Genomic DNA, 24,267 nt, shown 5'->3' with positions numbered 1-24,267 from the left:
AAAGACCATGTCAGTCATTCCTCTGTTTGCGCGAAAGCCGCACTGAGCATTCATTTTTTACTTTGGTTACACTCTCATTATGTATATCGTTCATAGTTTCCGCTGTCTGTTCTAATTTTATTTGCTAACTTACTCTTATATTTATCTTCTCTCTCATTATATTTTTTGCAATTCAGAATATTTACCCAGAAAGGGCAAATTGCCTTGTGAGTAAAAGTTAGACAAACAAAGTTTGTATCCACTGGGGTTTAAAAGAGTGAGAATGAATTTGATTGAAATGAAGATGTAGAGGGATGGTTCAGTAAGTTTGTTGGATGTGTTGTGGATAATGCTGAAGGATGTCGTCGGTTACAACAGGATACAGACAGGATGCAGGGTTGGGCAGAAAAATGGCAGATGGAGTTCAATCCGGATAAGTGCAAGGTGATACATTTTGGAAGGTCAAACTCAAATGCAGAGTACATGGTTAAAGGTATGATATTTTACAGTGTGGAAGAACAGAGGGTCCTTGCTGTCCAAATCTACAGATATCTTAAGGTCACTGTGCCAGTTGACAGGAGAGTTAAGAAGGCTTATAGTATGCTGGACTTCATTATTCAGGAGATTGAGTTCAGGAGTTGTGAGGTAATGTTAGAGCTTGAGAAAAGCCTGAAACGTTAGTTATATATCTTTATCTCTGTTACATAAAGTACACCGTTTGGCCTGCTGAGTTTCTCCAGCATGGTGTTTTTACTTCATTTAGGGTATCTGCAAACTTCCATGTTTTACTACTAAGAATATCATGTTCAGTTCTGGTCACCTCATTATAGGAAGGATGTAGAAGCTATGGTGAGGGTGAAGAGGAGATTGACCAGGATTGGAAAATATGTCTTATGAGTCAAGATTAACAGAGCTAGGGCTTTTCTCTTTGGAATGAAGAAGGATGAGAGGTGACTTAATAGAGGTCTACAAGGGTAGGGAGGCATAGATAAAGTAGACAGTCAGCACCTTTTTCCCAGGGTGGGAGTAGCAAACTTTCAGGGAGACATCAGACGTAAGTTTTTTACACAGAGAATTGTGGGTGCCTTGAATGCTTTGCCAGTGGTAGTGGTGGAGGGTGAAACATTAGGGGCATTTAAGAGACTCTCAGACAGGCACATGGATGAAAGAAAAATAGAGGGTTATGAGATAGGGAGGGCTTAGTTTTTATTTGGGCAGGTCTATATGGGTCTGCACAACATTGCGAACCAAAGGGCCTGCACAGTGGAATAATGTTCTGTTCTTTGTAAAATTCAGAGGGGTTTTGAGAGGGTAATTGTGCAAAGGAGTTTTTCTCTCTCATGGAGAGTTCAGAAATGCTAAAATCCTGAACTGTTTCCAATGCATTTAAATAGTTTTCATACAAGAAGAACAATACCATTTACAGTATTCTGATGAGATGTTTTCGGATTTATTGTTAGAGTAAATACATGACATCAAATGCAACCCTAAAATTATTTTTCCCGCGGGCAAGGCAGAATTACCACTTATTGGCAGTGTGTTTTTAAAAAACCCCATGTAAACAAATAGATAAATTTAAACACTGACTGTAATACAGAGACAGAGATGAGATAAATGTTTGTATTGTTTGGTGTCAAGGGTTCATGAATTTTTAGAAATTTCTTTCTCAAACAATAGTGTAATCGGAATGCTTGAATATATTTTAAGATAGTAGATTCTTGATAAAGAAGGGTGTAGGTGGGAATGGAAAGTTGATGGTAGAATTACACCAGCATTAAATGGTGGAGCAGGTTCAGGGGATGAATGGTAATGAACACTTCTCCTTGGGGAGATAGCAAACCCCTTGTAAAACATTAAAACAATTAGATTGAATTTGCTGCTCATGAATCTTCTTTCTTCACTTCATTGTAAGCTCAAGGCACACCACCTCATCTTCTGACAAGCGCAGTACAACCTTTCAAATCATTCACACTAACTCACTCCTCCAATATCAAAGAAGTAGAATTGAGTCAATTAAGAATTTAATATTAACCAACACAATCTTCTCATTAAACCATTTAAACTCAATACTACTTGATGTTTCTCTAGGCAAAAAGGGGCAGTGAGTCCCTTCTCAATGTTCTTGAGAGATCAGAATCGAATAATGCTCACTCATAAATAGAGTCTTTTCTCAGACGTTCAGAAAGAACATTGACAACCACACTCTATTAATGTGTTAATCTTGTGAGGCTGATATCGCCTCAAACCGTGCATCTTGGCGCCTCACAGTTTGGCGGGCAGCAACCTCCTTTGAAGAAGACCGCAGAGCCCACCTCACTGACAAAAGGCAAAGGAGGAAAAACCCAACACCCAACCCCAACCAACCATTTTTCCCCTGCAGCCGCTGCAACCGTGTCTGCCTGTCCCGCATCGGACTTGTCAGCCACAAACGAGCCTGCAGCTGACGTGGACTTTTACCCCCTCCATAAATCTTCGTCCGCGAAGCCAAGCCAAAGAAAGAAAAGAATGTACTTGGATATTATCTTGTTCCAGACCCAAAATGTAAAATAGCTTGCATGCCCAGAGTGATTTATCAACCAAAATAATTAAAAGGTCAGATGTATCAAAAGTTAAAAGGAATCTCCTCATTACCTGGTGAAGTTGCAAAAAATGTTTGATTTAAAGGGAACATTTTAGGGTGGCTTGGTTGGCGTAGCAGGTAGTGCCATGCCTTTAAAGTGCCAGCAATGGGAACAGGGTTCAAATCCCACACTGTCTATATGGAGTTTGGATGTTCTCCTCATGTCTGCATGGGTTTTCCCTGGGAGCTCCAGTTTCTTCTCACTGTTCAAAACGTACCAGGGGTTGTAGGTTAATTGGGTGTAATTGAGCGGCACGGGCTCGTGGCTGAAATGGTCTGTCACTGAGCTATATGTCTAAATTTAAAAAAAAATTAAATTAAAATTTAAATGTAACATTTTACTCCTCTGCATCATGGCTTCAACCTGGCATTGACTATTAAGTTCCATCTGGAATCCTGGCAAAATACTATGAAATATGAACTGTTTGTGCCTCCGGCAACTTTTAAATTTTGCTATTAAATTAATTGTCAAGCATAAAATATAATATCCAGTTCTATAAAAGCAGCCAGCATGATGCTATTCACTGCCATCACAACAGTTCTTTCCTCCTAATTTTCCTTGATTAAACCAATTATCTTTTATTCTGAGCACTTTTACAATCAACTTTTTCTCCAAATGAATGGAGTTTAAGGAGTGATGCCGATGGCTTTCAAAGGCTGTTGTAAGGAGAGGGGAGGAGGGAAAGGGGGAAGAGGAAAGAGAGGAAGGAACTGAAGGTGACTAGGAAGATAAGAGGAGAAGAAGGAGGTGGATGGAAAATGACAGAGTGGTGGGTCTCAGAGACAAGGGGACCAAGGCTGGCTTGAAGATGTGATACAACGGAGATGGATTAGGTTTTGGGTTAGGGTCATTGATAACTGGAGCATTTATAATATATTTTTGTATTATACTGAGCATCCTCAACACAAGACAAACAAATCTATAGGCAACAATATTTGTCAAATATGATCTGTTACAAAATTAATTACACTGCATGGATTTTCCCCGGGGGCTCCAGTTTCCTCCCATCATTCAAAACATTCCAGTGGTGTACGTCAATTGGGTGTAAATTGGGCAGAACGGACTCATGGGCCGAAATGGCCTGTTTGCATGCTGTATGTCTAAACTTTAAAAAATAGATAACTTTTTTTATTAGCTACACTACAATATTTTTTTAAAATTAAAGTTAGAAGCCATCTGACTGTTTTTAATATCTTTCTGCTGTGCTTAGAGTAATATTTTGTTAATGGTATTGAATCAGCTTGAAAAATTGTATTTGCCTGAGGCTGATGTTCCACACTCCCAAACCAAAGGAATAAAGAACAACATTGACAATTTTTTTTTCATTTTCTAGTCTGTTGGATCATATCATTTTGAATCATACCATTTGCCTTTTTCTTCCACAATGTGGAACACAGGATGAATAGTGGGGCATAAAATTGGGGGGAATCTTCATTGAGAAGAAAATTGGCTCCTCAACCATTCTATAAAGAGTTGGAGGACACTTGTTCCACTGGCCTTCCTTCAACACTGGTATAATTTCTGGGGGCAAGAAAAGTGGTTAAACTGGAGTTGACATGGGTTTAGAAAGGGAGAAGTCTATCTGATTGTACCCTCCTTTTAGAAAGGTCATTCAATAAATTAAAACATTAAAACATTACAGCACTGTACAGGCCCTTCGGCCCTCCATGTTGTGCCGAACTGTATAAAAGTGCTAAGCCTTCGGGAAAAGTCCAGGCTTTGCCAACCTTGCCTCATAAGACATGGGCTCTAATCTAGGCAACATCCTGATAAATTCCTCTGCACCCTTTCTATAGACTCCACATCCTTCCTATAATGAGGTGACCAGAACTGGACATAATGGAGTCATCAGAGACTTATAAAGCGGCAATATGACTTCTCTATTCTTATACGCAATCCCCTTATTAATGAAACCCAGAATCCCATAGGCTTTTTAAACTATCCTATTAACCTGAGCAACTTCCTTGAGGGGTGTATGGACATGAACCCTAAGATCGTGGTTTTCATTCTTGCTTTTAATTAACCAACTGTAACCTTGTACTCAGCTTTTCGATTTTTCCTGACAAAATGCATCAACTCACACTTGTCCGGATTGAACTCCATTTGCCATTTTTTTTGCCCAACACTGCTTCCTGTCTATGTCCTCTTGCAACCTTTGACAACCTTCAGCTCCATCTACAATTCCTCCAATCTTCATGTCATCCACAAACTTATTCATCCAACCTTCTGTATCATCATCCAGATCATTTATAAAAAATACGAAGAGCAAGGGACTGAGAACTGATCCCTGTGGCACTCCACTAGTCACTGCCCTCCATGCAGAGTACCTCCCTTCCACCACTACTCTCTGTCTTCTTCCTGCAAGCCAATTTTTTATCCAGGCAGCCAAGGGTCCACTGATCCCATGCCTCTTGACCTTCTAGAGGAGTCTCTCATGGGGGACCTTGTCAGATGCCTTACTGAAATCCATATAGACCACATCTGCCACCCTACCCTCATCAGTTTCTTTCATCACTTCCTCAAAGAACTCAATTAGGCTCATGAGGCATGATTTTCCCTTTACAAAGCCATGTAGACTATTCTTGAATAAATTATACCTCTCCAATCCTGCCCAACAGTTTACACACCACTGACATGAGACTCACCAATCCATAATTCCCAGGATTCTCCTTACTACCTGACACAGCCTTATTAAAAACAAAGGTATTTGAAGGGATCCATACAAAGGACTATTAATTATAATTGTTATACAGGTGCCTAACCTTTTATTTGGGATTCTGAACACCAGCACTTTTTTCAGTAATGAGTATGCCTGACCACCTCACTACTATCCCTCCGCCACCCAGCCGTTCCCCCTCTCTGCCCCAACCCACCCCTGGCCAACCCCTGCCCCCTGTTGGTCATGCCCTTCATCGGTCATGCCCCGGCCCCAGCCATCCATTGGTTGCACCACCCCCAGCCGTCCATCCTTTGCCCCCCCCCATTTAACTCCTGATGTAGCGGCAGGGGTGCAGTGCTGCCGAGCCCAGAGTTCACTCACAGCAGTGTCTGGTGATGCCTCAATACGGGAGCATTGGGCATCTTCGTTACCCATAATCCACCAATACTCTGCCAGCACCAGAGTGGTTCCAGATGCGTAGGAGATTATGGGTAATGAAGATGACCATTGCTCCTGCATTGAGACTTCACCAGCTCCCGCTGCAAGTGAACTCTGGGCTCGGTGCCAAGAGTCACCTTTCCACCAAAGGTAAAAGAGGGCGGTGATGGGGTCGGGGTTAGGGATGGAAATGGGGGTCAGCATGGACCAGGTCAGCAGGGATGTGGGTCTGAGCCAGTTTTATTTTGAAATTTTACTTTAAAATTTAAAAAATGCTAGTGATATTTGGTCTTCTATGGCCTTTATTAATCTAAATTATTTATTTATCCCTGTTCCCCTCCCCCCCACAATGTTTTGTGCGATTTTAAAACATCACATTTGCTCAAAAGGACCGCCATAATGATTATGAAATCTAGAAGATTCCGAACAATGGGTGGTGTCCGGTCCCGATGATCCTGGATAAAAGGTTAGGCACCTGTAATTTATTGTGATTTAAGGTACCCTTAAAGCATTCAAATGTTGTGAAAGGGATTAGTTGATTTTGTGTCAATATTAATTTTGGTAGTTGATAATTTATTTTATTCCTTTCTACGTGAATCTTCTTCCAAATGTTGAGCAGATGGTGCAATACTGGTGAATTCCTATGTGGCACCAACTTTTCATCCCACTTATATAGTATATGTTCAGCTACCTTCTCCCCTATTTTATCTAGCTCTAATCTGGTCCAATCTGGTTTTTCCCTTGTTTGATAGAAATCTGATAGGTATCTTAATTGTGCTGCTCTATAATAATTCTAAAAGTTTGGTAGCTGTAAGCCCCCTTGTTTGTACCATTATGTTAATTTATCTAGTGCTATCCTTGGTTTCCCCCTTTCCATAAGAATTTCCTTATTATTTTCTTTAGCTCCTTGAAGAATTTCTCTGTTAGGTGAATTGGTAATGATTGAAATAGATATTGTATCCTTGGGAAGATGTTCATTTTAATACAGTTTACCCTTCCTATCAGTGTTAGTGGTAAGTCTTTCCAGTGCTCTAAGTCATCTTGTAATTTTTTCATTAATGGCTGATAATTTAGTTTGTATAGATGGCCGAGATTATTATCTAGTTGTATACCTAGGTATCAAATTGCTTGTGTTTGCCATCTAAATGGTGATTCTTTCTTAAACTTTGTGAAATCCGCATTATTCATTGGCATCGCTTCACTTTTATTTGAGTTGATCTTGTACTATCAACAACCAAAATTAATATTAACACAAAATCAACTAATCCCTTTCACAATAGATAACCTTTCCTTTAGAGAATGGGAGAGAAAAGGGATCAAAAGAATAGAAAATTATTTTTCTGGAAATAAATTATTATCTTTTGAACAAATGAAGGACGAATATAATATAACTCATGATACAAGGTTTGCATACCACCAACTGAAAATCTACTTGAAGGACAAATTGGGAAACAGTCTGAGGTTACCAGAAGGAAGCAATTTTGAATATGTGATTACAGACACAATGATAATTTAAAAATTTATAACAAACATGTACATCAAACTGCAAGAAAAGGAGAATGAGGAAACAAACTGTAAACCTAAACAAAAATGGGAACAAGATCTATACATAAAGATAAAGAATGAAACATGGAAAAGCTATGCTCCGGAACTATGAGAAATACAATAAACATGAGGTTATGCATAATACAATATTGGTTACATCACACGCCAAAAGTTAAAAACAGTACCAGACAGATGCTTTCACTGTAAGAAGGAAACAGGAACAACAATACATGCAATTTGGGCATGTGAGAAAGTGGAAAAATTTTTGGAAGATCTAAACCAGGTATTAAATAAAATCACAAAAAGCAATATACCAAAAAACCCAGAGATCTTTCTTCTAAGTAATATAAGAAATAAAGAACTTGGACTCGATTTGGATGAAGCACAAAAGAGATTTATTATGATAGCCCTAGCTGTAGCAAAAAAATGTATTATGTCAACCTGGAAATTAGAAGATAGCCTGAGAATACAGCAATGGTACATAGAAATGAATAACTGCATTCCATTGGAAAAAATAACATATAATTTAGGAAATAATATCACAGTATTTGAACAAATATGGGAACCATACATGGAATGCAATAGAGAAATCGTACCATGGACCTCCACCACCTAAAATGACAGAAGGAAAAGATAATGAAATGAACTGTCCCAGTATGTAAAAGTAGAAGACACAAATTTCTTGTTTATTTTTTATTATGTGATGATGTTGTTTAACGGGTTTATCATATAGATTGAACGTTGAATGAATGGGGAGGGGGGTGAGGGAGGGAGGGAAGGGAGGGGGGAAAAGGCGAGAAAATGACACTGTGTATATTCAAGAGAAAAATGTCTGTATGTATTTTGGTCAGTATGGTTCATAGTGTGAAAAATAAAAATAAATTTAAATAAACATTCAAATGTTTTCTCCTCGATGTTAATTTGTTAATGCCTTGCTTGCACAATTCTTGATGGCAGCAGTATGCAAAGCCAATAGCTGTCATGTTAATCCTGCACCAACTGCTGGGAATTCTGGCAGTGCCATAAAGTGCACTCAATTACAACTACAGTAACTATACAAAAGGCTGCCTTAGAGAGAAAGAAAATGCACGGTAGTGGGAGATAGATTATAGCAAAGAGTATAGATTTGTTTTATTTGCTTCTTTTCTTTCTATATGTTTTATCAGCAAGAAAAGGTTTAAAAAGAATATTTTTATATTTTATGGGAAATTACTAGAGTCTGTTCAAGAAATTGTTTTCTTTTAGTAGCACAGCTGCAGGACTTAAGAATCAAGGCCTTGTTGTTCTCGAAACTCTTGCTAGATGTTTTGCTGAAGTCTCCAGATTACAGGTCATGTGAATAGTCACGAACAGGCTGTAAAATGGGAAGCTAAACTATATAAAAAGGCTACTGGCCATCTGTTACATCAGATCTTCTCATGTAACAGAGCACTCATTTTCCAAAACTAATAAAGCTGTGTTGTACTCACATTATTTGTCATACACTTCTTTATATTTGATTGAAGTTAACATGGGGATGAGAGTATTCATGGACTGGCCACTCCTGATCTCTTCCCATTCTCTCCACTCTCCTTAAGCATTATACCTCAAGCCTTTGAGGAAGAATCATATTGCAACCAGAGATCACTGCAGCGAGTTAGGGAACTGGAGCTGAGCTGGGTGAACTCTGGATCATTCAGGGCAGAGGCTGTGATAGAGAAGAGCTTCACAGAGACAGTCAGCCCTAAAAGACAGGAGACAAGTAACTGGGTGACTGTTAGGAGAAGGAAAGGGAAGAGGCAGACAGTGCAAAGCACCCATGTGGCTGTTCCCCTCAACAACAAGAATACTGTTTTAGATACTGTTGGGGTGGAGGCATCTACCAGGGCCAAGGTGTGGTGGTTACATCTCTGGTGCAGAGGCTGACCCCTCACCTCAGAGGGAAGAGGGGAGAAGTGGCATTTTGTTGAGAGTGACCATAACCCCCTAAGGTTCAGCATACCTATGGAAAAAAAATCAAAACAGACAACTGGGGAAGGAATAATTATGAAGGGATAACACAGGAATTAGCGAGAGTAAATTGGAAACAGATGTTCAAGGGTGAAAGCACAAAAGTATGTGTGGAGGAAGTTTGGGAACCACTTGTGCTGGGTTCACGATAGGTTTTTACCGCTGGAACAAGGAAAACGAAACTGTGGCTGACAAAATAGTCAAGAGGAGAGAGGAAGCACATGTTAGATATAGGAAACAGGAAGGGCTCATGAGAAATATATGGTAGTCAGGAAGGATCTTAAGAAAGGACTTTGGAGAGCTCAAAGGAGACATGAGAAGACCTTGGCATGTAGGATTAAGGAGAACCCTAAACAGTGGTGGATTAACTACCACCCAGGCCCCTAGGCTGACATTTAGTAAGGCTACCCCTTACCTTCTGGGTGATGACTCCTCGTAATCTAAATTTATCCACCGGGCCACCTGGTATGTATTCAGGGTGTGTGTATATATGCTGTGTTTGGTGATGGCAGGATAGAAATGATGGGTCGGATGGCAATAGCCTGGTGGAGAGGTGTGCATGTGGAGGGGAGAGGTTGGACCAGTAGTGGGGTGCCTTGATGCTGGCTGCTGGTAAGGACCTCATCACCAGACTCTGACTCTGTGCTGCATTTGGTGGAGTTTGCTCCTGTTCAGCTCTCTGCTGTGCAACAACTCCCTCCCAGCTTATGCCAGCCACAGCCAGGCCTGAGAAATTCAGCTCTCACCCACACCATGTAAAATAATAACGGTCACTGACTCCCCAGTGTCTACATCATGGCTCACGGAGGTTTAACATTGATTAGAAACGAAGGTGACTAGGTCTTCTGGACAAGAGTCAAAAGCTACAAATCAGGCAGTGTGTTATTCTGGCTCACTATGTAACTTGCTACCACTCGATAAGTTCGGTAACATACACGACACATCAGCCTAGTTGGTAGGCATTCAATCCACATCCATTCACCAACTCCACAACTGACATACAGCAGTAGTAATTTGTAAATTTATATTATCTTCAGCCTGCAGCCACCACTCAGAAATACTCCTTGGGCAGAATATTTTAACTCATGATGCCATTACACAAAGATGGAAGGAAAAGGGGAACAAAAATATGGGGACACCAGAAGGTGGACATTATACAACTAGCCACATACAATTTGACTTGAAATAACCCAACCTTTCAACCATTCAACGACCACTGCAATTTGCAAACTCTGGGTACAATACAATTTTCAGAAACTGTTCTGTCATTCATAATTTAAACATCATGAATAAAGTAATTAAAGTGATCACTTATTCCATTCCTATTGCAGACAGTCCAATTGAATCAGTTGTCCCTGACTTTTCCATGAGTGACACTGGTGCTGCATGCATGAACCAAGCTCTGCAGCAGGAGGCATTTTACAAATGCATGAGCAATGATTGACAGGTAGCATTGGGACTGGCAGAGTCCGAGACCCCGCTGCTGATTGGGTAAATGCGGTTTCTGCAACCGTGAGGCTTGACTGAGTGACTAGATGAGAAGTACGACTACACTGCACCACTATGTATAATATTGTACTGGTACTACATGCATAATAAAATGTCATGAAGCCAGGTTATAAATCAGACGTTTTATTCCATTGGTGTTCCCTTAATATGGAAAGTGAGTGACTTGTTGAGTCCGAGAATGTTGGAATAACAAGGAAGAATTTAGGAGCCCCCCTCCCCCTTCACGAGTCCCAACAAGCACGACACGACCAATGCCCCAAGCGGTAGTTCGGTGCCTGCTGCCAGGTCATGTCGCGCTCATCGTGGGGGGGGGGGCTCCTAAACTCTTTCTTGTTAACAATCCAGCATGCATACTGGAAATTATGGGCAGGTTTCAACCCCCACCCCCCAATCCTCCACATTCCCGCCAAACTATTAAAGTTTTAACATATCTCCAATTGAATTGGATGTTAAAAAATCTAATAGTTTGGTGGTGGGAACTGGGAAGGTGGAGGGTCGAAGGGTCTGGACTATGCAATAGTGTTCTATGTTCTAATTCTACTTGGTGTCAGGAAAATTTGTTGTAATCAAATATACTTAACTGATATGCATCATTAGTTCAACTATCGATGAGGCAACCACAATGAGAAAGTAAAGTAGTGATATTTTAATAGAAATATGCTTATTCTTGGATGGATGATGATTTGGTGCAGGGATTTTTGCACTTTGTTTACTTAATGTGGGAATGAATAATGAAGATCATACCAAAGACGTCATGGTCAAAAGATGTTGTGAAAATGACACCCATGCGGTAAACCATTGCCATGTATAATTGTTTGATCAAGCACACCTTGGCCAGTTGTATCTGTGGTCCCACCCCATAGGCTCCTGTCTAAAGGTGACTATTCCATAACCCCCTGCAGCTCAGTGCAGGACAACGAAACAGTATGGATGTGCTTGTGTTCTTAAGTGAATAAAAGCCTAATGGTTTCTCTACAATAGTCTTCGAGTAATTGATGGTGCATCAACCCATACAGAGGTGAATTGGTGTCAAGGAGCTTTTAGTCCATTTTCTTGAAGGTCAGGGCTTCCATGGCAAACGGCTGCATTCACATTAGAATACTGAGCATAGCAGCAAAATAGAGGTATTGATTTTCTAATGCATTTTACTGACCAAAGTGGGCATAAGCGGGTGAAATTTCTCATAAATCCTGGGAATTGATATAAGTTGACAGATGCAGAGAATAAAATAAAAAGTAGTGAGTAGGGAGAATTTTCACAATTGGTGTAATTTTCAAATTAGCATAAATGTCATTTTAAGATATAGTGTAGATAGTGGTATATTAGAAGGAGACAATTGCAGAAAGAGATAGATTGAATAAGTAAGTATTCAGAACAATGTTAACATTGAAATTTAATAGATGGGTGTAAGATAGTGGGTATGGAAGATATATATAAAAAAAACAAGCGCTGCAAGTGCCTTTGAGTGAAATTGAAAAGCTGAGAATGCAGACAAAAGGGAATGGGAGGTGGGTGTCGCAATGCTGCTTCACAACTCCAACGTCCCAAATTCTGTCCTGACGTCTGATGTTGACTTTGGAGCAACCCTCACATTAACTCATTCACGTCCAGAAAGTATGCTTGGCTGTAATTTATATCCATTAATTTTAGACAGACATCTTATTTTGTGTGTCTTTTTTTGTCTTTATAATAGTTTTATTTGCTCTGAAAGCCATGCTGATTTTTGAAGTATGGACTGCTAAATTGTGTACAAATCAGTGTTTGGATGTGCCTATTGAAAACATGATCAACATTACAGTGCTCTCTAGAATGTTTGGGACAAAGGCACATTTTTCCTTTATTTGTCTGTGCTCCACAGTTTTACATTTGTCATCAAACAATTCATGTGTGATTAAAGTGCACATTCCAGTTTTTATTCAAGGTTATTCATATACATTTTTGTTTGACCATGTAGAAATTCAAACACTAGTTTCCATAATATTTGGGCCATTTTGCTTCACAGGTATTTGTGAGTTCTCAGGTATGTTTAATTACTTCATTGGTGCAGGTATAGGAGAGCTAAGTTTGCCTCTAAACTTTTGATCACCTTTGGAGTCTGTCGTTGCCATTTTTCAACATGAGGACCAGAGTTGTGTCAATGAAAGTCTAAGAAGCCATGATGAGGCAAGAATAAAACAGTAAGAGGCATCGCCCAAATCTTGGGATTACCAAAGTTTGGAACATCATTAAGAAGAAGGAGGGTACTGGTGAACTCAGCAATTGCCAAGGGACTAGTAGGCCAAGGAAGATCTCCAATGCTGATGACAAAATTCTCATCATAATGAAGAAAAATCCCCGAACATCTGTCCGACAGATTAGAAACGCGCTTCAGGAGGCAGGTGTGGATGTCCGCAGAAAGACTTAATGAAGAGAAATACAAAGGTTTCACTGCAAGATGCAAACCACTAGATAGCCACAGAACCAGGATAGACAGATTACAGTTTGTAAAGAAGTATTTAAAAGAGACTGCAGAATTTTGGTAAAACGGTCTTGTGGAAGACAAGACCAAGATTAACCTGTATCAGAGTGATGGCAAGAGCAAAGTGTGGAGGCGATCTACTTGAACCCTGGTGCAGGTTTCCCTTGACAGCGCATCAGGTGGCTCTTTGAGCTTGCCTGGCTGATATAAGATCTCATAATTATAGGTGGACAGCTCAATTCTCCACCTCATGATCTTGTCATTTTTAATGTTCCCCTGCTGTTTATTATTGAACATAAAAGCAATGGCTCTCGTGTCCATCAGCAGGATGAATGGTCTGCCGGCCAAATGGTGTCTCCAGTGACACATGGCCTTCATTATAGCCTGTGCCTCCTTCTCGATGACAGAGTGCCTACGTTCGGGTCCTTGAAGAGTTTGGGAGAAAAATGCCATTAGCCTGCCTGCTTGACTGAGCGTGGCAGCCAGGGTGAAGTCAGAGGCATCACTCTCCACTTGGAACAGGACCGATTCATCAATGGCGGGCATCGCCACCTTGGCAATTTCCTCTTTGATGCCCTCAAAAGCCTTATGGGCCTCCACTGATGGGGTAAAGGTGGTGGTTTGCACCAGGGGTTGGGCCTTGTCAGCATAGTTGGGGATCAATTGGGCATAGTATAAGAAGAGCCCCGGAACCTTTTTAAAGTCTTGGGGTTCTGGTCAGATGCATACGGTTGGGGGCGATGACAACATCCTCCATCATGTACCCAAGGATTGTCAGCCGCTTGGTGCATATTATTGTATGTGAGGTTGAGGGATTTTGTGGTGGACAGGAACCTCTCAAGGTTCTTGTTGTGTTCCTCCTGGTTCTGGCCACAGATGGTGACATTATCCAAATAGGGATAAGTAGCTTTTACTTTATTGTCATCCACCATGTGATCCATCTCCCTTTGGAGCACTGACACACTGTTCGTGAGGCCGAAGGGGACCCACGGGAAGTGATAGATTCAGCCATTTGGGATTTGGAGGCTAGTGCTACCTTGCACTTCACCAGGAACACAGTCAGGGAATAACGTTTGGGCGAATCTGAATTTGATGGTACATCGATTTGAGGACTATGGTTGAAAGGACCCTGAACTGGGCGATCTCATTCTCCATATCGGCTATGCAGGGGAGAGGGTATGCATCTAATAAGGTAAACCTGTTGATGGTCTGGCTGTAATGTATGACCATCCGGTGCATCTCCTCACTCTTCACCACCACCACCATGTGCCCTCCCGGCATTCTGGTGTATGATTGGACCTATTTTGGAGGACGGGTGGGTCCTCCAGGAACTGGTTATTACTGACCGTGAAAGGGGAGTGGGGCCCGTCAAACTGCATCAGCACACCCTTAAGTTGGCACTGGAAATCAAGCCTCAGTATGATGGGGACGCAGAGGTGGGGTATAACCAGCAGTTTGAAGTTTTTATATTTGGTGCCCCTCACGGTTAGTGAGACCATACAGCACCCACTGATTTCTGTGCAGAGGGATTTGCACTTCACCAGGAACACAGTCAGGGAATAACGTTTGGCTGGGCCCAGGTGTATGAAACTCTCTGGGCTTCCTTTGTTGAACAGGCAGCCTGTGGTGTGGCTGTTTACCTCAATGTCCATCATTGATCTCCCAAGCTGGTGTGGCCAGTTCTGGTCCAGCACAATGGAGGCCAATGTCAGCTCAGTGTTTGAGTCACTGCTGCTATATCGTTGGGACAGCTGCTGCCAAGATGGAAGATCGGAAAGATGGCCGCCCCCATGGATCAAATGTTTTGGAGTCCAGAAGAGAAGACAGATGTGACATCACCCCGATCGTCATGCACCTGTTCCAGATGTTCGGTTCTGGGCCACCGTAAACGATGATGGAATTGGGTCGAGCCAAGATGGTGACGCATGTTGCAGTTCGCACACGGCACTGCTAGAATGAGGTTTAGAGTGGCAAACCTTAGTGTGGTGCCCATTCCTCCAGCAGTTTGAACAGGTTGTGCTACGTGCCGGACAGTACTTCTGCAGGCGTTTGCTTTGGCTACAGTAGTTGCACCTCATGTGCTTGCCGGCAGCTGTGGCAGTCAGGCACCCCGAGTCCAAAGATGGTGTTGCCTGTTCTTCCCACCAGGAGGCCGCATGGCCTGCTGAGTAGACCGCCGTGTTCTTTTGGGGAGTCTCCAGCGATCAGTCCATCTGCACAACTTCCTTTAGGGACCTGTCACCCTTCTCCAGGAGTCATTCCCTTGTGTGATGGGAGCAGAAACCTGCAAATAGCCTGTCGTGAATTAGCTCCGGACAGTACTAGCTTTAGGATTCACTAAATGCACAATGGTCTTTTCCGTACAATCTTCTGAAATTGCTCAAGTAATACAGTTCCTAAATTCTATTTATATTGGCATAATAATTGATTTGATTCTTTTGTAGAGCTATGATGATAATAATGTCTTTATTAAGCTAACTCAACGTAACTTTGTATGAACACAATTTATTTGAGAGTAAGCAAAAAAACAGAATGATTTGGTTTTGATTTGTTCAAGCAACATAAAGATTATTAATACATAGTTTTATTTTTTTCATAAGAACATAAGAAGATGAGAAATATGAGCAGGAGGTATCTGGCCTCAATAAGATCATGGCTGTTTTAGTCGTAAATTTTTTTTTCTCCTGAAAAGATATTTGATTTCTGTTTTGTTACCTGCTCAATTCCCATATGGAAAATCCTGAACTCCCTAAAAGTCTGCTGAGGATTGTGTTAGAAATTTTCGAGGTAACTGTGCATCCTTCATCGTGTGCTGACATAGTGATTATATTGTTTCCTAAATTCAGCCGATGGAGCTACCTCCACTGTCTGAAGTCCCAGGGATACAAGCCAAAAGTTATTGGGAATACATCATAGGCTGCTGGATCCTGCCAAAACCCGAGACTCCTGAAAAATCATACTTGAAAAGATAAGAAGGTGGAAAGGTTTATAAAGAGAATTGCAGTGCTAAAGCAAATGGTTCCAGTGATGAAGAGAACAGTATGGGGAAATGTGAAAATGACCAGCATCAAAGGAGTAGAAAAGTATCTGTAAGACATATGCCAGAAAAGTGAGGTCCTAAAGTACAGGGAATAAGGTTAAAAATTAAAGCTTTTGGAGAATTTAGAGTGAACTGCAAGTCAATAGTTAAAGAGATAATGAGTTAATGGGACTTGGTGAGGGGAGAGGATATGAACAGCTAAGGTTTGGATAAGATGAGCCTAATGAAGAACAGAGAATGGGATACTGGAGAATAGAGCTATAGAACTTTTCTGTCTGCAGATGAACGGCCATGGATGAAGGTATTTTTAGAAGATGGGGAGAAATTGGGAGGATGTTATGATTTTCTGTTTTAAAATTGGATTACACACATGCTCAATAAAACAGACCTTTGCACTCTTCCTTTTTCAGAGAGCAATTCTACACTTTTAAAGTATGACAATTATATCAGATTCTTACAGGCTGAAGGCAGAAGCATTTTTTCTATTTCCTCAGACATTAAAATCACCTCCACCCCTGCTGCTCACACTGCAGTTGATCAATAAAACACAAATACAATAAACTGAGATTTCTCAGTGAAGAATTAGATCTTTGCTCCACTAACCCCACATGTATCATTGCACGGGAGAAAATCCTATTATCAGCCTGTAAGGATATAAAATTCGCAGCCACTGTCAACTAATTATTGGAATTAAAGACCTTTCGAGGAATAAATGTCTGCTATTTCATTGAACGCTCCTATTTTGCTGCATCAGATCTCTGTAAAAATGAGATATACTGATGTTTCATTTTGACTTTCTCGATGACTCCAAAGTAGATATATTTTCCATTTTACAGTAAAAGCAAAATATAAGAATGTGGGCATTGTTTCAACTTCTGCATGACTGAGAATATGCCCCTGTTTTTCCTTCTTTTTCAAATGTTTTATTGGTTTTAACATACACAAATCACATTGGTACAAATGATAAAGTAAATTAACATCAAATAATGGTAAACAAGGTACATATGAACCCATGTTATTAAAATTGAAAATAAAATAAAACATATATATAGATCATAACAATTACTTGGATATTATACCAAGATATGATGACTGTTGGGATAATGTAACTCAAGTGGTTTATATTCATAATTATTTTAACCAATAATGTCAAATTAACAATTATGGATGAAATTTGTTGTAAAGTGCATTTATATTAATGATATGATTTGCTTATGTTATGATATTCCTTTGTTATATTAGTAGAACATATTTAGGATTATTATGTTAAACTCAATAAAAATATTTTAAAAAGAAGATTCTAGTCCCACTCTATGCTGCCCAAGGACTCCAATACTACTAATATTAATGACAATTAAGGGGGGGGGTTGGCATCAAGAAAAAAAAATCTATAAATTTTGAAAATAATTGAGAAAAGAACCCCAAAATGAAAGAAAGTTAAGATCCAGTGTAATAGTACAGTACCTAATTTTTTGTTTAGAGACAGACATTCCATCACATCCAACAACCATTGAATCTGAATGGGAGGGGCAGCATCTTTCTGTCTCAGCAAAGTGGCCCTTCTCGCAATGAGGGAAGCACAAGCTTGCAAAAAAGTTAATATTAAATTAATTGGCCCACTCACTCCAAAAATAGCAAGAAACGGCTAGGAGTCAAATTAATTTCAAGAACTAACGATAAGTGCAAAATACCCCTTGCCAGAAATTAAAGAGAGAAGGACATAACTAAAATTATGATACAATGTGCCTTCCTCAGTTATGCATTTATCACATTTAGAAGAATTATTAGGATAAAATTTAGCTAAATGAACCTTGGTAAAATGGGCCTGATTGATGACATTAAATTGAATTAATGAATTGCTTAGCACAAAGAGAAGATGAGTGAACATGTTTCAAAACAGAATCTCATGTACCTTTGATGAATGGTTATTGAAAGTCTTGTTCCCATATTTTCTTAATAGCACCCAGGGAACTATCCCTTGATCTTCAAAGTAATTCATAAAGAGCTGAAAGCAATCCTTTATGATTGGGTTTAAAATTATATACTTCCCAAATAAGATTGAGAACTTATTCAGAAGCTTAAAAAAATGTTTAGGTATTTTAAATTTTATAGATAATTGTTCAAAAGAAGCAACATTTTGGTCAATATATAGATCTAAAAAAAAAGATTGGATACCCAAACTTGACCATTGAATATAACCAATATCTTGGACCGAAGGTTAAAAAAAAAGGAATTATGTAAAATAAGGGTAATCGATAAAAACCTAAGGTGATCAAATTTTTTTCTAAATTGTCTCCTTTCCTCTAGCTCTGTCTCTCTCTCTCTCTCGCTTCCCTTTTCTTTCTAGGCCATTTCATGCAGTGAAAATGCCCGTGTATAAAGGTGGAGATTTTCCTCCCTTACATCAGGAGACTTACCTCCATGAATACCTCCATGGCTCAAAGTGTGTCTGACAATCAGTCAACAATTTCTAGGTCAATCCATCTTGAAGCACCTTGGTATTCAATATGATGAATCCAAATAATGATCTAACTAATATTTGATGCCCAGTAATAAAATCTAAAATTATGTAAATACCTTGAAGGAATTTTTGTTTGGGGGGGGGGGTGCTTATTTTTCCAAACAAAATAAGAAATGAGAGAATCTAATGAATCAAAAAGGATTTGGAAACAAAACCTATATAGCTTGGAAAATATAAAAATGTAGGCAAAATAGTCATTTTAATAATATTAACATGTCCAATTAAGGTTATTGAAAGAGGAGTCCATTAAGATAGGGGACTTCTTAACATGATTCAGTAAGGTAAGAAAATTCTCCTTAAATAAATTATTAAACTTTTGTTCGTAATAGTAATGCCTAGATAGTTAAATTGATTTCTAACAATTTTAAAAGGGATTGAGGAAGCTAAAGAGCAGGAAGAAAGCAAAATGAACATTTCACTCTTATGCAGGTTTAATTTATAGTCTGAAAATTGACCAAATTGACTGAGAAGTAGTGAAGTGTGTGGAATTGAATGGCCAGGATTGGATATGTATAGCAGAAGGTCATCAGCATAGAGAGACACCTTATTAGTATTTCCAGCTCTAGAGATTCCAGAGATCTCTGCTGATTACCTAAAAGCAACAGCTTATGGCTCCAAACCCAAATTAAATAAGAGTGGACTTGGAGGACAACTCTATCTGGTTCTATAATACAGTTTAAAAGGTTTAGATTTAATTGAATTAGAAAAAAATAAAGCTGTAGGGTATAGATATATTAATTTAATCCAATTAATAAATCAAGAACCTAGGTTAAATTTCTCTAGTACATAAAATAGATATTGCTATTCCATTCTCTCAAATGCTTTTTCGTCATCTAAGGAGACAATACATTAAGAGATTGAAACTGTCGGGGAATAAAGAATACCCAAGAAATATTGAACATTGAACTTTGAGTAACATCCTTTAATGAATCATGTTTAAACCTCAGAAATAATAAGAGGTATAACATTCTCTAACCTAGAAGCCAGGTTCTTAGATAGAATCTTAACATCAAAATTTAAAAGGGAAATTGGTCTGTAAGAGGAGCAGTCTAAGGGATGCTTATTCTTTTAAAGAATAAGAGAAATTTAAGTATCATAAAAGATCTGTGGCAACTTTTCACTAATTGAAGATTGAGTAAAGACCAAATGCAAATAAGATATCAGTAAATGAGAAAAGAATATATAGAACTCTGCTAGGAATCCATCTGGACCAGAACTTTTACTGGACTACAAAGAATGAATCGCTGTTGCAATCTCCTGCTGAGAGAAAGGCTGCTCCAATTTAAATCTGTTCTCTGAAGAAGCTGAAGGGATCGTTAATTTATCTAAAATAATTCCATGTTGAAGTTTGATCTTAAGTGAAATCAGAACTATATATTTAAATAAAATTGAAAAAATTTATCATTTATTTCAACATGATTACTACTGATCTGAACGTTAGCTGTACGAATCTTGGCAATAAGCTGTTTAGATATCTGTTTTTTTTTGATTTACCTAGCTAAAAGTTTACCTCCCTTATCCCTGTATAAGTAATATTTAGATTTAGTCTTTAGGAGTTGGGTTTGTAGGTTAAGTAAGAAGATCACATTTAGTTTGGATTTCAATCCTTCTTCTATAAAGCTTGGGTTTCGGGGTTAAGGCATATTGTTGATCAATAATCTTCAATTGAGTAGCCAAATCGTATCTTTCAGAATTTGATTTCTTTTTAACATTAGCCATATATGAAATTATTTGACCTCTAATAAAACCTTTAAAGGCATCAGAGCCTATCAAGTCAGAAACCTCCAGAGAAGAATTTTCAGTGAAAAAAAGGCAATTTAATCTTTCATATATTTCAAAAACTCAGGATCTGATAGTAAAAGAGAATTAATCCACCACTGTCTGGTAGTTCTAGGTAAGTCTGGGATAGTAAAAGACAAAATCACATGAAAATGGTCAGAAATTACCATACTTTCATAAGTACAAAAATCAACCATGGGAATTGATTGTTGGTCAATAAGGTAGTAATCAATGCATGACTATGTATGGTGAACTTTAGAAAAAAATGGTGAATTCTTTATCATCAGTGTTTAAGAATTTCCATACATTGATTATACCAGACTCAGGCAAAAAAGAATTTCTAAGTCTAGACGACTTACTCAAATTAGAAGTTTTGTGAGACATTTGTGAGTCGAGTATCGGATAAAGCCAAGAATTTAGATCACCGGCTATGTCCAAAGAGTAGGTATTTCATCTGGAAAAGAAAAGAGGCATTCAAAAAAAAATGTGGATTGTCAGTATTAGGACCATGAACATTAACAAAAATATATTGCTTATAGAACAATTTATCAGATAATTTTTTTAAATGACCATTGGCACTGCTGATAAGGACATGTTTAATAAATGACAATGATTTATCAATCAGAATTGAAACTCCCCTAGATTTGGCCATAAACCTGAATGAAAATCCTGTCCTTTCCAAAATCTTAAGAGGCATAAAGTATTGGATATATGAGTTTCTTGTAAGAAAATGATCTGTGGTTGAAACATTTTAATATGTGTAAAAACCTTATGGCATTTAACTGGATGATTCAACCCAGAAACATTCTACACAATATCTTTAAACTTCCAGACATCGAGAGACTTAACAATCATATCTAGATATGTCAAGAGAGATAAAAGCCAGCAATATTACCCAAAAACCAAAGCTAACATATCCCCCACCCCCAACCCAAAGAATTTCTTCTGCTCTTGGCAGTCGCAAATAGTCAAAACAATAGCCCCCCTGATAACCTCAACCAACCAGACAATTGAAAGACTACAAACCATTATATGGGTTGCCCTATATTAGTTTCTTCATTTCAGCACCATTTCTGTTATCCTAGAATCAAATTTTCAAGACAAAAAGGGAACAATTCAGAATCACATGCCAACACTAAATGACTTAGGAAAAATAATACGGATAGTTGTTCCGTACAAAGGATATAAAATATTAGAAGAGAGGTAAACCTCTCTTTTTAGACAACAAGTGTATACAATTTAAAGGCCAAATATTATATCATAGACAATTCCTTATGAAGTAGAGAAACTATAGGTTCTATAGGATATCAATTAAAATTTCCTTCACCATAAACAAAATACAACTGGTATTCAAACCGTGAGGGAAAACCCCAACGGAAAAAGAGAAAGGAAAGAATTAGCAAATAAAGTTTCAGAGATATGGTAGATTTACTTGGAGACGTGGATTGTTCCATGGGTGTACTGTGGAATCTCTTCTTCTTTAAGTTACATCCACACTTCAATTCTGCTGGTGTTCGTTTGGTCGTAGAGTATGGTATATTTTTGTATCCTTACAGGAAATCTGTGAGTTTGTGACTACATGATATTTTTTGGAGTTTTTTCGTTTTCATGGCCTTTTTAAAAGTTTGCACAAAACCTTCAACTTCCCTATTTGTGCTTGGGTGGTAGGATGCTGATAAGATGTGCTGTATATTGTATTACCTTAAAAGCATTCGGTAGAAACTGCTGCCCATCATCAGAATTCAATAGGGCAACCCATATAATGGTTTGTAGTCTTTCAATTGTCTGGTTGGTTGTTGTTTTTCTCATGTGTGACACCACTGGCCATTTAGAGTGTGCATCGACAACAATAAGGAAGTTTTCTCCCATAAAGGGACCAGCAAAATCTATGTGAATCCTGTTCCATAGTCGTGATGACCATCTCCATGGATGAGTTTGGGCTTGAGGAGCTTTAGGTGGCATACTCTGTCAAACGCCACATCTTTTTACCTTCTGTTCAATATCGATGTCTATGGAGTGTCACTAGACATGCTTTTGTGCCAAAGCTTTCATCTGAACCATGGAGCTCTGATAACATGGCAATCTAACATTTTGTAGGAATGATTGTCCTGGTTTTCCCATAATAAACAACCTTCTTCAATGGATATTTCATTGCATTGAGTATAATAAGACTTCAGTTCGGAAGAAATAGTTTTGGCCTCGGGCCACCCATTTAATTTGACTGGTCAGCCACAAACGAGCCTGCAGCTGACGTGGACTTTTTTACCCCCTCCATAAATCTTCGTCCGCGAAGCCAAGCCAAAGAGGACCTTTGACAGTGTAGATTCTTTCTGTACTTTGTTGATTGTCTTTTCTGTAATTGGTAAGCAACAAAGCTGTTCTTGATTAATAGCTGTAGCCTCCACCGTCCATTTAATTATCTTGTCTTTCTGTTCAGTTTCCAGTAATATAGGGCTGTTTTGTGTTGCTGGTTTATGCTTCATATCGTAATTATATGCAGAAAGTTGCACAGCCCATCTTTGATTTCTTGATGCAGCTAGCACTGGTATCCTCTATTTTTAGGGTCTGGAGTAAAACTTAGTGGTTTGTTGTCTGTTATTAAGGTAAAATTCATACCATATAAGTACTGGTGGAATCGTTTGACACCAAATATTATGCCAAGCTCTTCTTTTTCCAGTTGTGCATAGTTAAGTTCACAAGCCGTCAAAGACCGGGAGGCATAGGCCACCGGTTGTTCCCCTTTCTCAGTCACTTGTTATAATACCACTCCAAATCCCAATGGAGAAGCATCCACTGCAAGGGTTACTTCCTTTTCGGGGTCATAGTGGACATGAACATTGTCACTTGATAATAGTAGTTCTTTCAAGCGATCGGCCGTGTTACTAGTTTCTTCATTCCAGCTCCATTTCTGATCTTTTCTTAATAATTGATTCAGTGGGCTGCACAGCATTAACATATTTGGAATGTGTTTCTGATAATGGTTAACCAAGCCCCTGAACGACTGTAATTCAGCTTGATTTGTTGGGTAGGGTGCTCTGCAGACTTATCACTAATTTTCACTCTAAAAGGCCTATAGGGATAAATTTAGAGTTCCTGTCATCTACCATGGAAATTCCATCCTTTACCCTCTCAGGAGACTTTAATGGAATTTAGGCTATTGAGAGGCTAGGTCTTGATCTGTAAAAGTATTTCAAGGGCAATCACAAAGAGAGTTATTTATTCTATTAGGAACAGGGAAAAAACAAAGAGGGGATCCATTTATTCACATCTTTGCTCGACCATCATAGTGTTCTGTCATCCAATCAGAATTTACACTCTCCACATAATAAGGTAGATATCCTTATGGAGATATGAGATGTAGGATTATGATTGTCTGTACTACCACACTTTTGACAGCTGAATGAACCTCCTGAAATCATGGATAAGAGCCTTTTTCCTGTTAACATATGGGATGACAATATGGATATCAAAATGTTGTCCGGACATTTTATCGCAAACTAAGTAAATTGGTGACACAAGAGACTGTAAGTGCTGGAATTTGGATTAGAATGGGTGCTTCTCTCTCCTTTTGTCTGGCACCTGTCAATCAACTGCCAACTCCATCCTTCACTCTTCTCACCTGTTCATCATCCTTACAGACCAATTGGTCTGTAAGAGGAGCAGTCTAAGGGATGCTTATTCTTTTAAAGAATAAGAGAAATTTAAGTATCATAAAAGATCTGTGGCAAC

General features: G+C 39.0%; 1 long non-coding RNA gene across 1 annotated transcript in view; it reads right to left on the bottom strand.

The window, feature by feature from the left end:
* Window positions 1–20,902: 20,902 nt before the first annotated feature.
* Window positions 20,903–24,267, bottom strand: part of LOC138762795 (uncharacterized) — a 41,968-nt gene continuing 38,603 nt past the window's right edge. Inside the window, exons 4-5 of the long non-coding RNA XR_011357152.1 lie at window positions 21,565–21,619; window positions 20,903–20,992 (exon numbers count right to left, since the gene is read on the bottom strand). This is a non-coding gene — a long non-coding RNA (uncharacterized lncRNA). The remainder of the gene's footprint in view (window positions 20,993–21,564; window positions 21,620–24,267) is intronic.

This window comes from Narcine bancroftii, chromosome 5 (assembly GCF_036971445.1).
Source record: "Narcine bancroftii isolate sNarBan1 chromosome 5, sNarBan1.hap1, whole genome shotgun sequence".
NCBI classification, from domain to species: Eukaryota; Metazoa; Chordata; class Chondrichthyes; order Torpediniformes; family Narcinidae; genus Narcine; species Narcine bancroftii.
The sequence above is the reverse complement of the archived record's forward strand: the minus strand, read 5'-3'. Positions and strand labels throughout refer to the sequence as shown.